This window comes from Notechis scutatus, chromosome 3 (assembly GCF_049901735.1).
Source record: "Notechis scutatus isolate UNSWTSFEM ecotype Mainland chromosome 3, rNotScu1.2, whole genome shotgun sequence".
NCBI lineage: Eukaryota > Metazoa > Chordata > Lepidosauria > Squamata > Elapidae > Notechis > Notechis scutatus.
In genome coordinates this window covers 59,065,608-59,080,225 of record NC_142011.1, presented here as the reverse complement: position 1 = coordinate 59,080,225, position 14,618 = coordinate 59,065,608, and the positions used below count along the sequence as shown (strand labels likewise).

Sequence of the window (14,618 nt, the reverse complement as noted above, 5' to 3'; positions counted from 1 at the left end):
GATTTGGAAATCAAAAAATGTTTTAATTCAAAATATACCATTTCAAATTTTAGACAATCCAAATTCCTCATTTTAAATTTGCCTCACTGAAGCTTTTTCTATTACCTCAAAGCCTAGACCAGCAGTTCTATTAGCTGGAAGAAGCTTTCAGTCAGTGAGAAACAATAGAAACACTTTTGCACATGTGCAATGCATGCACAGAAACCTCTTTAGGACATTGGAATGCCAACAGATGCTTTCAAGTGAGACAGAGTGCCACAATTCCATCACAATTTTTTGAAGGGCTATAAATTATGCATTGATTGTGAAGAGAGTAGAAACAGGTCCTGCTTTGTTCAACCTCCTCCCCATCCTTTCCTGGCTGCAGGAAGAATATCAGCAAGGAGGTATCAGTGTCAATTAAGATTGAAGTCATAGCAAGAAGATGGAAGCAAAGCCTGCCTATCTATCTGCCTATCATCTGCCTATCCATCTATCTATTGTATCATACATTAAAGGGGGGGCAGGCCTTTGATTGTATAGTTGTGGCCATCATCTTGACTTTTTTGAGCCCTTCTCTGCAAATACCCTGCTTGTAAGATCCCTTGTGTAAAATTCATTTTCCCTATGAAGGAAGGAAGAATGCAAAAGATGTGTCCTACACAAACCACATGTACTAATCTTTGAAAAAAGAACAATAACCAATGGGTCTGTCTTATTTTACATAAAATATTTTGTTCTTCTAGCTCAGAACTGAGTAATGTAACTAACTGGCTCTCCTACCTAAACATGTATTGTTATTATTGTTGTTGTTGTTTATTGAATTTATATTGCCACCTATTCACCCATGGCGACTCAAGGCACTTACAGAATATAAAACCACATTTAAAACAATAAAAACTAACAAAAAGAATCAAATAAATTAGCATAATACAATATAACAAAATCACCCCTCAACTCAGCACCTTCTGGAAGAGTATTAGAGTGGGGTCCGTTCTAATCTCTAGGGGAATGAAGTTCCAGAGAGAGGGAGCCACCACAGAGAGGGCCTTCTTCTGGGTCCCACCAGGAGTATCTCCCTCAGGCTTGGGACCTGCAACATTCCCTGCCTGCCCACTCTAATGGATCAGGTAGATATGACTGGCAAGAGACGGTCCCTCAGATAACCTGGTCCCAAGCCATGGAAGACTTTAAAAGTGACAACCAGCACCTTGAATTGCACCCGGAAGCAAATCAGCAACCAATGCAGCTCCCGCAGGAGAGATGATACATGTGCACACCAGGGTCTGCACAAAACCATGCGGGGCGCTGCATTTTGCACCAAATGGAGCTTCCGGATGCTCTTCAAGGGCAGCCCCATGTAGAGTACATTGCAATAGTCAAGAGGGGAAGTGACTAGGGCATGAGTGACTGTGAGTAGGGACCATTGGTCCAGGAAAGGGTGTAGCTGGTGCACAACCCGCAGTTGTTCAAAGGCCCTCCTGGCCATGACCACCACCTGCTCTTCGAGTAGGAGCCGTGAGTCCAGGAAAATCCCTAGTTTACGCACACGGTCTGTTTGGGTAAGTGCCACCCCATCCAAGACCAAAGGTGGCAATTCTCCCTGAGCCAACTAACCCCAAACCCAGAGCCACTTGATATTATAATAGCTATAATATCAAGTAAAAAAACCAAACAAACCCTGTCTTCTGTTCTTTGTATCAAAATAGCATTTCCCATTGATGCAGATATTCATTAGATATTTTTACTTATACCCAATTCTTCAGACATAGATCAAAGAGAACAGACTTCAATTAAAAATGTGTAATCCCAAAAGAAACAATTAAGGAAAAAGAAACCATGAATATTGATATACTTCTTTATGTTACACAGTTCTCACATCAACTAAACCCTCATCTGGGCCTTGACTATGCAGGTGGAAAGCCAGTGTTCCTGAGTAACTTCAGTCTTGTCCAACAATCCAAAATAGTTTTTTTTTTCAATCAGATCTAAATGGATGCATTGCTAATTCCCGGAGCCCAGGAATTATTTCTGTCATTATTATGTTTGTCAGTAATTAAAGAACACCAAGCATAATCATATGCACAAACTTCAGGCTATCAATCCATCTGAATATTCCTTGCTTCTCTTGTTCCTTGAACCTATGTCCATCATATGATACAGAATCTAAATTGGGACAGCTGATTTTTGAATTTGTGAAGACCTAGGATGCTTTTGAACATGTGCAGATTGCTTTTATTTTATCTCTTCACCGAATCACCAAAGGTAGCTACCAAGCAAGAGACTCCCGGGATTAAGCCACAGCATGTAACAACTGAATGATAAACTGAAGCACAAAGTAATCAGGTGCTGAACTGAGTGATCAATTATTTTCTACCTGTTCACTAATCAGTCTCCCTGGGACTAATATGCCAGATAATTAATCTTCCTTCAGTGGCTGCTTGCTTGCTTATTTATTTATTTAAAGTTGTGCCATTTACAAGAGAAATTGCTCAGTATGTTTTCCTTCAAAAGTCACTGCCACTTCCACGATATTCATTGCTACCTGCAGCAAAGTCCTGTACATAATCAATTAGCAACAAGTATCAATTTGCGATTTTACACATCAGTCTAAGCCATTATGGCCTATAAAACATGGTTTATGGCTTTGTGTATTGTGATTCCAGCCAGTTGGGGAACATTGAACAAAGAATTGTTCGAACAGTTTATGAACTTGGTATTCTATCAGTCATCCCCTTGCAACAGATTATAGTTAAATTGAACCGCATTTGTTGTTTGGTTCACATAATTTAAAACTATATTTTTCAATCCTTCACAATCCTGATTGGTTTTCTCCATCCTGAATAGTTTAGTATCCTCCACAAAGCTGAGTTCAGTTCATTGCTTGCCTCAAATTAAGTTCATTGAACAGTAAGTTTAAACATGGAACCTTTGAGTGACCACTTCTAATTTCCCTTTATTGAGAAAATTGCCTATTAACTCATATTTTCTGCTTTATTTAGCCAGTTAGCAATCCCTAAGAGGATCCTTCTTATTCTATGACCACAAAGCTTATTCAAGAGCCTTTGAAGAGAAACTTTGTTACAGGCTTTTTGAAATTTCAAGTACAGGGAGTCCTAAAATTATGATCACACTTAAGCCCAAAATTTCAATTCAAAGCAGTTGTTCAGTGATGTTTTGCCCCATTTTTTTTGACCTTTTTGCCACAGTTGTTCAGCAAAACACTGCAATTGTTAAATGAACCATGTAGTCATTAAGCGAATCTGGCTTCCTACATTGGCTCTGCTTGTCAGATGCTGGCTGGCAAGGTTACAAATGGTAATCATGTGACCCCAGGACAGTGCAACGGTCATCATGGCAGTTGCCAAGTGCCTGGATTTTGATCACATGACTATTGGGATGGTGCAACAGTTGTCAGTGTAAAAACTGGTCATTAAGTCCCTTTTTCCAGTGCTGTTGTAACTTTTAACAGCCACTAAAATACCGGTTGTTAGTCAGAGACTACCTGTGTACAATGTGAGAAGGTTCAACCCTTTACACAGTCCTGCTGACGTTCTCAAAAAGCTCTAACAAGTTAGTGAGGGAAGATTTGTGTGTGTTGAATCCATGCTAATTTTCCTTCAGAGCACGTGTACTTTTATTTGTTTAGTTATTTTTTATTTGATTACTTGTTCGACCAGTTTGTCTGAAGCAGATATTAATCTATCTGGCCTATACTTTCCCAGATCTACCCTGGGCTACTTTTTAAAACTCCACATCACATTGTTAGTTCTCACTCCTCTGATGTTAAGCCTGCCCTCAGGGAGAAGTTATATATTTTTATGAGGACATCAGTAATTTACTCTGTTGAGTTCTAAAAGAAACCCAGATGCCATCCTGTGATTTGTTATTTGTACAGCCTCTCAAATTATTCTAGAATATCTTCTTTCCTCAGCTCAATTTACTTTAGTTGTTTCAATTCCTTTCTTAAAAAGGACTTCAGTGCAAACTTAGGTATCTCTCTCTCCAATTTCCACATCCTCTTTGTTGTGTTCCTTTCACACCCTTATCATCTAATGGTCCTTCTTCAATTCAAATTCATATTTGAAACCTTCTTCTTCCTCTTCGTCCTCCTTTGTCATACACTCCTCAAATTTTCCCTTTCGTGCACGCATTCCTCATCTTACACTTTTCCTATCAGCAGTTTTTCTGCTAGTAACTATTATTCAAAGAGTATGCATATGTAAGATCCAGATTGCCTGAACTACCTCCTATGCTTTGCTTCCATGTTTGTTGTTCCTTATTTTAATCTTACCGAGTAATTCCCTAATGCCAATAAGGCAGATTGATTTGCTACCTTGATTTATTTGAAAGTCTCAAGATTTCACAGTGGCCATTATATGTCTTTCAAATAAGTCAGTGCTTCAATCATCAGTGCCCCCCCTCAACTGCTCTGATGACATAGCCACTAATGCTACAGAGTCATGGACTACATAGCTCTTTTCAGGTTAAAGACTGTTCCTCTTATTATACTTTCTGAGATCCAGATGCAACCTTTGACTGAATTAAATAGCTGCTGAAGAAAAAAATGTGCTAAAGGCTTCCAATCAACAACAGAAATTCTGCTGTAATTTTTTTTTTATCCGCTTTAGGCTTATCCTTAAGATACTACATCTCTAGTTCATTGTTAACAGATAACAGATAATCAAGAGTTGGAAGGGACCTTGTAGGTCATCTAGTCCAACTACCTGCCCAAGCGGGAGACCCTACACCATTTCTGACAAATGGCAGTCCAATCTCTTCTTGAAGGTCTCAAGTGACGGCGCTCCCACAACTTCTGAGGGCAATTGGTTGATTGTTCAGAAAGTTTCTCCTTATTTCCAGGTTAAATCTCTCCTTGTTCAGTTTCCATCCATTATTCCTTGTCTGGCCTTTGGGTGCTTTAGAAAATAGCTTGACCCCTTCCTCTCTGTGGCAGCCCCTCAAATATTGGAAGACAGCTATCATGTCTCCCCTGATCCTTCTCTTTACTAGACTAGCCATGCCCCGTTCCTGTAACCATTTGTTGTATGTTTTAGTCTGCAGTCCCCTAATCATCCTGGTTGCTTTTCTCTGTACTTTTTCTAGAGTCTCAACATCTTTTTTATAATGTGGTGAACAAAAATGGATGCAGTACTCTAGGTGTGGTCTTACTAAGGCTTTATAGAGTGGTATTAGTACTTCTCTTGATCTTGATTGTATCCCTCTGGTAATACAACTTAGGATTGCATTATGCATGTTGTGGGCATGCAGGATGCCATTCTGTCATGCCAAGCCCATATCTTTATAAGGGACAGATGATTGCATGGATTTCCTTGCATGGAAAAAGAAAAAGGAAGGCCAGAAGTCAGTGGTGGGATTCAAATTTTTTTACTACCGGTTCTGTGGGTGTGGCTTGGTGGGCGTGGCAGGGGAAGGTGGTATTTGCCGGTTCTCTGAACTACTCAACATTTCTGCTACCGGTTCTCCAGAACTGGTCAGAATCTGCTGAATACCACCTCTGGCAGAAGTAGCTAGAAGAGTGGGACTTACCTTTTCCTCGAACAGTCCCTGATAAAACTCTGGACTCTCAAGGAATTTAGAATAATTTGAAGCAGAAAAAAATATCTTACGCACAAAATTGCTACTCTCATAGTAACAGTCTAGCCAGGAAATTGTGCTAGGTTTAATTTCTGTGCTACTGTGATTGTTTCTCCTGTCTTTTATTTCTTTTTACCCCTTAGAATTTATTTATCTTCTCAGCCTTTTGATTTTTTTCAAGTTTGGCATGCTTTACAGGTTTTTTTTACAGAGAAGCTAAAAATTTTAGGTCCCAAAAGGTAAACCCAAAAAATGGGGTTTAACTTATCTGCAAATATTTACAGTATTACATTTTTAAAATACCCATACATCCTATATATATTAATGTACCTACCATCTGCAGATAAATCACTTGTGAAAATGAAAACATGAAAATTTTGAGGGTCAATTTGTTCACAGATAGGCTGATACATGAGTATGCTTGCATGGTAATCTATTTTCTGATCCCTAATAATAAATTGGAAATCTTCCCTAAAATCTCTCTTTAGACTCTGGTAAAATACTCACTTATAGCAAACCAGCAGCATCACTTCGTTTACCAAGACCATTACATTTTCTTTGTATTTTTTTTTTCATCAAACTCCCGCTTTCCCATAACCAAAACAATTCCATAAATAATCTTCTTCAAAATTGAATATTTGCAGTTTGGATATTAAAAGGTTTGCATGTTATTTTCATCATTTGTCCTTTGTTTTAAAAAGTTTGATTTCCTTTACTTCTTGTGTGAGAAACAAGAAAGAAAAGAATAAATACTTCAATGTTGTATTTCCCGGGACATGATGCTATAGGAATTATTTCGCTTTTTGGATTTTATCTCTCCAGAAAAGTGGAATAAGTTGTAACAACCCTATCTTTTTCAGAAACCCTTCATCTGAAGCCAACTGGTAGCAGCAGGAAATAATAGGCAGGAGGTGGGTCCTGGTTGTGTAGGCTCTGAAAACTTAAGAGGTTTGAAGATTTAGCCTTCCATCCTATAAGCTCAGCAGAGCCTATTGCATCCATAAAACTGGATAATAATATAAAAAAGTTTAGCTCACAGGCAGTGGTGGGATTCAAAAATTTTTACTACCGGTTCTGTGGGCGTGGCTTGGTGGGCGTGGCAGGGGAAGGATACTGTAAAATCTCCAGTCAAATGTGGTATTTGCTGGTTCTCTGAACTACTCGAAATTTCCACTACCGGTTCTCCAGAACTGGTCAGAACCTGCTGAACATCACCTCTGCTCACAGGGATTTCAAACTGCATAAAATATTTCCTCAGCTATGACTGAAAACTATTGTCCTGCTCTTGCTTTTTGCTACAACAAAATAGATAAATAGAAGATTCAAAAACATGTGACATCATGATCTTCTGTTTAGAAATTTTACATTTCTCCCTTGTTTTTTTTTTTTTTTTTGTTTTTTATTTATTGAAAAAGTAAATATCCTTATCAGCTACTATTTTTCTTCTTTCTATCTAATCTGACAGTATTTGCCTTCTTTCTAAGTTATCACGTAGATCAGAGGTGGCAGCAAGATTGTCTCTATCAGACTGGATTTTGTTGGTCCAGAAATCGTTTTAATTTAACTTACCACAAAGAAAGGGGGCATCTGCCATTAAGGTAAACTGCCCAATCAGAATTCAGCAATGAATAACACAGCAAAAGGTTCTTTCTTCTCCTCCATTTCAATGACTTCTCTCTAAATATTTGCAAATCATGTGCAAGCTTCCATCATTTCCCACTACCGTTACTAAACAAAACTCTGTTCTGTTGCAAGATCTATAAATCTTATTTAATCCCATCAAAAGAAAGTTCCTCCCCATTCCCAAGAGCCACCTTATTTTATTTTTTTTAATTTAAAGTGCTTAAGGGCATGTTTCTGAAACTTCTCACGTGGCTTTAACATGAATAGTCCTTTGGTATATTTTTAATTAAAATGACATGGTTACAGGATACTGTCTAAAATACACCAACGTTTAAAGAAGACTGTCCTTGGAGAAGTAAATCCAATACATTCATCTATTGATACAGGCTTTGATTTCCTTAGACAAAATGAACATCAAACACACCAGTCATTTGGGGATGGCTGTGGGAGGTGGGAAGAGAACTTATGGATATCCTGCAGTGTAGAAATTGAAGGATAAAGCTACACAGAGACTTGTAAGTGATAAATAGTCAGCTCTTAGCCATTAGTAATATCCTAATGAATCCGCACACCGACAACCATTGCAGTTTATAAAAATTATGGTTCCTCAACTGATATTAATAATAACCTTCTGGATATTAGGTATAAACAACCTGGTACACTACGTATGTTTTTGTTACAATATTTGGAAAATACCATCTGGGGCTGCAGTAAATCATCAATGGAAAATTGGTAATTTAGTATGTAATGTAATTGCTTCATACTGGATGTAACTCCATATTCTATGAAGTGTTAGCCACAGTTCATGCTTGTCATTGGATGAAGACTTTTTAAAGCTTTATTCTTTTCATCCTAAGGACTACATTTCCTAAGGTTCTAGATTTAGGCATGTAAAACCAAATGCACAGGTATAGTATAGGTGGTACCTGGCTCAATAGTAGTAACTATTGAGCCAGGTACCACCTATACTATACCTGTGCATTTGGTAGTAACTGTGAGAGGGACCTTGGAATCCTAGTGGACAGTCACTTAAATATGAGCCAGCAGTGTGCTGCAGCCATCAAAAAAGCCAATGCAATCCTAGGCTGCATAAATAGAGGGATAGAATCAAGTTCACATGAAGTGTTGATACCACTTTATAATGCTTTGGTAAAACCACACTTGGATACTGCATCTGGTTTTGGTCACCACAATGTAAAAAAGATGTTGAGACTCTAGAAAGAGTGCAGAGAAAGAGCAATAAAGATGATTAGGGGACTGGAGGCTAAAACATAAAGAACAATTGCTGGAACTGGGTATGTCTAATTTAATGCAAAGGACCAGGGGTGACATGATAGGAGTGCTCCAATATCTCAGGGGCTGCTACAAAGAAGAGGGAGTCAAGCTATTCTCCAAAGCACCTGAAAGCTGGACAAGAAGGAATGGATGGAAAATAATCAAGGAGAGCAGCAGCTTAGAACTAAGGAGAAATTTCCTGACAGTTAGAACAATTAAGAGTGGAACAACTTGCCTCCAGCAGTTGTGGATACTCCAACACTGGAAGTTTTTAAGAAGAGATTGGACAACCATTTGTTTGAAATGGTATAGGGTTTCCTGACTGAGCAGGGGGTTGGATTAGAAGACCTCCAAGGTCCCTTCCAACTCTGTTATTCTATTATTCTGAGAGGTGCAAACCATATATACTTACATACATATATTTGTTTTGCATATTTTTTCCCTTCAGGTAGCATTAAATGAGGGATGCTCAAATACATGACTGATATGAGGCTTGTTCTTTGTACTCCTATACTTTAGCTGTTGTCCTACATATCCAGGGGTCTCCAACCTTGGCAACTTTAAGACTTGTGGACTTCAACTCCCAGAGTTCCTCAGCCAGCAAAGCTTAAACCACAAGTCTTAAAGTTGCCAAGGTTGGAGACCCCTTCTATATACCATACATACTTATCTCAGAATAAATATCACTAAGTTAAATATATATCATAAGGATGGAATATTTATCTTCTATGTTTGTATGCTACCAATTCAGTTTCAAAGAAACCACATAGTAACTTAAAATCATAAAATAATAAACCAATGGCAAAAAGCCCCACATATCAAAAGCTCAATTATCTGTAATGGGATGTGAAAATAATTTTAGGAGAAAAAAGGAACATCTACAGTCAGGGCAATGGTGAGATAATAGATAAAGGTAGTCCTTGTTTATTGATAATTGGACCAGTGTGAGGACACCGCTAGTTGTAAGTATGAGGACCATTCATAACTTCTACTCATTGAGTGCTGCTGTAAGTTCATAAGGTCTCTAAAGGAGTGGTTGTTTAATGGGGATCACCTGTATCTCAGCCCAAAAGACGGGTGTGTGTGATTTCCTATTTGGAGTACTTCAAAGGGTTGACACCATCAAAATGAAAAACAGTGAGATATGAGCCCTTTCATACATTTAAAGCTATAGCACCAGGAATTATTTTTAAGCAACAGAAGCTCCTGGAAATCTCAATTTTTTTTATCCTTGTTCACCAAGATCTGAACTTATTTCAAAATGGGGTACATAACTAGCTCCTATACCTTATTCATATCACTCCTTTCTTCGTTTTGTGATTTACTCCTTGATTGATTGGCCCATACAGATGTTAACGTGTTAAGATGAACGACTTCTCACTCAGGCCATGTTGAAAGTGCAATTAATTGTGCTTCCACTTTTACTGAAGCAGGAACAATGAGTTCTTGCTTCAATGGCATTTATAAGGTGTGGGCCGGGTATGAGTTGCCCACAAGTATTTATTTGGGTTTCTGTCAATCCTGAATCCACAATTATATGTTGAACAGATTATCATAAGCTTTGTTTTAAGTCACAGAGTAAGGCATATCAACCAGAGCTTACCAGTTGTTCACTTCTGTGAGTACAAGATGACAACTCATGTGCTATAGGGAGTAGAGGACATTGTTCCTTTATAATTTACCCAGCTTCTGTTGCCATTATTCAGCTGAATACTAATCAGCTGAATACTAATCCATTTTGGGGACGAAGAAAGTAATGGAATCATATCAGAAAATGCTACGAAGAACAGTAAGTTGCTCCCGTATGAAGAGTTACTGAAAAGCAACCAATTTTTGCACTAACTTTTTGGCCTGATTGGAATCCTTCTACCCAGGCTGGCCACTAGGAAGAGTACAAGAAGGCCTTGGTTCACATTGAGCCTTTTTGGCAATGAGGTCATCATGTTTTGGGTTTCAACACTCTTTGGTCTGGGGTATTAGTTTATTCCAGGCTCATGACTTTTCCTCTGCTCTTGTCCATGCCCCAGTCCTGGCACGTGGAAATTTGGGGTGAATTGTAAATCAATGGAGTTGGGGTTAGAAATTTGTGCAATACAAAGAGGCATTTACTTTCTGAAAGTTAATGTTAAAGACACTACTGACACCTATGCTGAATTGGAATTTAGTATAAGTCATAATAAATGTTAATTTAGCTCATGTCCATGCTGGATTACGAACAAAAAAGGTCACATCTGTTTAGTTTACTGCTTAATAGTTTATGCAAATAGTGATGTATTTCTAAAGACAGGGTGAAAGGGTTTGGTGGAGTTTCTGTAGGAATTTATTTTCTGTTCTAGAAGGCTTGATGCAGATATCAAATTGCAAAAAAGTAGAACACAGAAAGGCAAATGAAGTGGCACAGCAGATAGCTTATGTCAGCTGCTGCAGAGCCGCACAGAAGTGGGAGGACTGCCTTGTCCTCCTCTAGGTAGAAGATACACAGCAGTGTTGGGAGTTAGATCAACACCACATAGTTTGCTGAGAGACAGTCATTCCCCATATTAGTATAGGCTGCTGGTAACATTAATAAGCATAAAATGTTAACAAGTCAGCACAGCGAATCAGCACAGTACTGTCTTATCATCCCCTGCTTCCAGAACCTTTGGTAAAACTTTGTTGGTTATTTATATAAATTTGCTGCATATATCATTAGCCACTGCAATGGGAAAAGGATTGGCACTACTATTATTAATGGTGTTCTATTATTTATTTATGACTAGTCTAGCTACTAGTGGTTCGTTCCCTTTACTGATCCTAGCAATGCACATCAGCAAAAGAATCGCTATATGTGATGTCAAAAAGAATTTGTTCCAAAACTTGTTCTTGGTTTATCCACAAGAAGTGGTTAGTAAAATCTGCAGCTGAGTTTTTTTGCTCCTTTAAAAGTGGAATACAGAAATGCATGCAGGTCTTGCTGACCAAGTGGGCTGTTCCTATTCTTTAAAGATCTAGTATGTAGGAGTTGTGGTGCAAAAATCTATTTAATTCTTCCCAAATGGGGAGGGGAGAGAATTTTGAGTAATCACATATTGTTTTAATACTTATTTGTATACAATGTGACTTTCGGGCATCATTTTTTGAATTAGTTTATGGCTAGCCAAATGCATTGCTCAAGAGAAAATTATATAAAATGTGGTCAGAGATTTGGATAAAATATCTATGTTAATTACATCCATCTATAACAGATAATTTACAGTTGATTACTAGGGCTATGCAGTATCGCAGCTTTGATCTCCAAAAAAAGCTTCAAAGCATGCAGGAGTCCAAATATCCTATCTGTAATTTCTCAAACTTAGCAGCTTTAAGGACTTCAAGTTCCAGAATTCCTCAGCCAGTTTCACATTCTGAGTATGGAATTCAAAGCACTTCACAGCCATAACAACTACTACACTCATAATAGGAATTTGGTAAATCCATTATGGTGGAGACTATGATTGGATATTTTGTACACAATTTTAGCCAACTATCAAATGGTTAACTTCAAGGCCCCTTCATGTCTTTTCATAGTGCTCTTTGCCTTTAAACTGCGCTTGGACTGAACATTTTTTCAAACAGAGCACTATTCTTGTAAGCTAAGCAGAAAACACTGCTACCAGACACTTATCTCTTATTTGGAACATTATTTAGACTAGAAAATAACCCTTAATTCATCACACTTCTGTTTCATAGCATCCAAACATTGTTACAGCTGCCATTCAATCTCCATTCAGCACCTCCATTGTTATTTAAATCCTACTATTCAAAAACTTAATCTTTGGTTTCTGTTCATCCTGGCCTTACCTACAGGATTTCTTATCAAGAAGTACATATATGACAACATCTGTAGGTGCATCAGGGTGGATGTAGGGAGTTCAAAAAAGTCAGGATGGTGACTATGATTGACATGACTTTTTTTACTCTCGCCACCCCAATCTCATATGTGTGCGGACTATACCTAATGTATAGGCATTGTTGCCTATTCCTCTTATTCTCTTTCAAGCCATTCAAGTCCTATTTTAGAAACTTAACTGTTTCAGGGATGAGGATGACTTTTGCTGTCAAGTGTGGTAAGCCACAGAACAGATTGTTGAAAGAAAATGGTTTCTTTCTCCTAGGTGTGTTCAATTTACGCTTGTCCTTTGCATGAAACTATCCATGTTCCATCAGTAATTTCTAGGAATAAACATTTTTTAGTCCTGAAAACATTTCCCAGTTCCTGATGGACTTAACCATTTCAGACCAAATAACTTATAATCTAAAACCATCCCTATCTATTGGACCGGACGGAATATGTGCTACTTCTTAAAAAAGCTATCCACTGCCATAGCTGAATCTCTAAGCATAATCTTTGAAAAGTATTTCAGGACCAGCTCCTTGCTAAAACTATGGTCACCAGCCACAGTCATCCCCATCTTCAAAAAAGGAGACCCCAGCCTAATTGAAAATTACAGACCAATCTCCTTATGCTGCGTCACCTGTAAAGTCATGGAATCAATTATTAACCAATCCATCATCCTCCACTTAGAAACAAACAACCTACTCTCTAATAAACAATTTGGTTTCAGAAAAAAACTATCCTGTAATCTGCAACTCTTACACTGCAAAAACATATGGACTACACAACTCGATCAGGGCAAAGCAATAGATGCAATCTGCATAGACTTCTGTAAAGCCTTTGATTCAGTGGTACATGACAAACTACTACTAAAACTAAAATCTTATGGTATCTCTGGACACCTGCATAACTGGATAGAAGCATTCCTGTCAAACAGACAACAAATGATCAAAATTGGGAGTGCCCTATCAAATTCTGTACCTGTCAACAGTGGTGTCCCCCAAGGCAGTGTTTTAGGACCAACTCTCTTCATACTCTACATAAAATCATAAATGACCTCTGTGATCATATTAAGAGCAACTGTGTTCTCTTTGCTGACTATGTCAAGCTATTCAACCCCACAGACAATACTACTACCCTCCAAAAAGACCTTGACTATGTATCAGAATGGTCAATCAAATGGCAACTTCAAATCTCAACAAATAAATGCTCTGTCTTACATATTGTCAGAAAAAATCAGAAAATAAAATACAAGCTAAATAGTCAAAACCCTGTTGAGGATCCAAACTTTGTCAAGGACATTGGAGTACTCATCTCAAATTATCTAAGTGCTAGAGCCCACTACATAGCCAAAAAGGCATTAAGAGTTGTTAATCTAATCCTACGTAGCTTCTTCTCTGGTAATATCACACTACTAACTAGAGCATACAAAACATTTGCTAGACCAATACTCGAATACAGCTCATCAGTCTGGAACCCACATTACGTATCTGATATTAACACAGTTGAGAAAGTCCAGAAATATTTCACAAGAAGAGTTCTCCACTCCTCTACTCATTGCAGAATACCTTATGCCACCAGACTTGAAACTCTAGACCTAGAAAACCTAGAACTACGCCGCCTCCGGTCCGATCTAAATATAGTATATAAAATCATACATTGCAATGTCCTACCTGCAAATGAATACTTCAGCTTCAATCATAACAATACAAGAGCACACAATAGATATAAACTCAAGGTTAGTCGCACCAAGCTTGTCTGCAGAAAATACGACTTCAGCAACAGAGTGGTCAATGTTTGGAATACTCTACCTGACTCTGTGGTTTCTTCCCCAAACCCCCAAAACTTTAACCTTAGACTGTCTACTATTGACCTCACCCACTTCCTAAGAGGCCTGTAGGGGGCGTGCATAAGCGCACCAATCATGCCTACCGTCCCTGTCCTATTGTTTCTTTTTATTTTTCTTATAAGTATCTATCTCATGTATTCAAAACTGTATTTATTCTTATACCTATATCTTGTAAGCGATTGACAAATCAAATAAATACTAAAAAAAAAAAAAATTCTAAATACTTGAAGAGCCATACATGAACTTTGATTGAATTTTGGAAAATGGTGCCATTTATATTGCTGAAGGGATATTTGTATCTCATTCCAAGGAGAATATATATGCAGAAGGTGTTTCCATTACAATTAGTGAAACTTAGAGTTCTACATTATGTACAGTATCTTTATTTCTTTATTTTGTCCAGAAGTGTCCTATCACAGATTTGACAGTAAGAGTCTCAGA

At 38.0% G+C, this 14,618-nt stretch overlaps 1 pseudogene; it reads right to left on the bottom strand.

Annotated features, from left to right (window-relative positions):
- Nucleotides 1–932: 932 nt before the first annotated feature.
- LOC148131205 (uncharacterized) lies at nt 933–1,749 on the bottom strand (annotated as a pseudogene).
- Between the last annotated feature and the right edge of the window lie 12,869 nt (nt 1,750–14,618).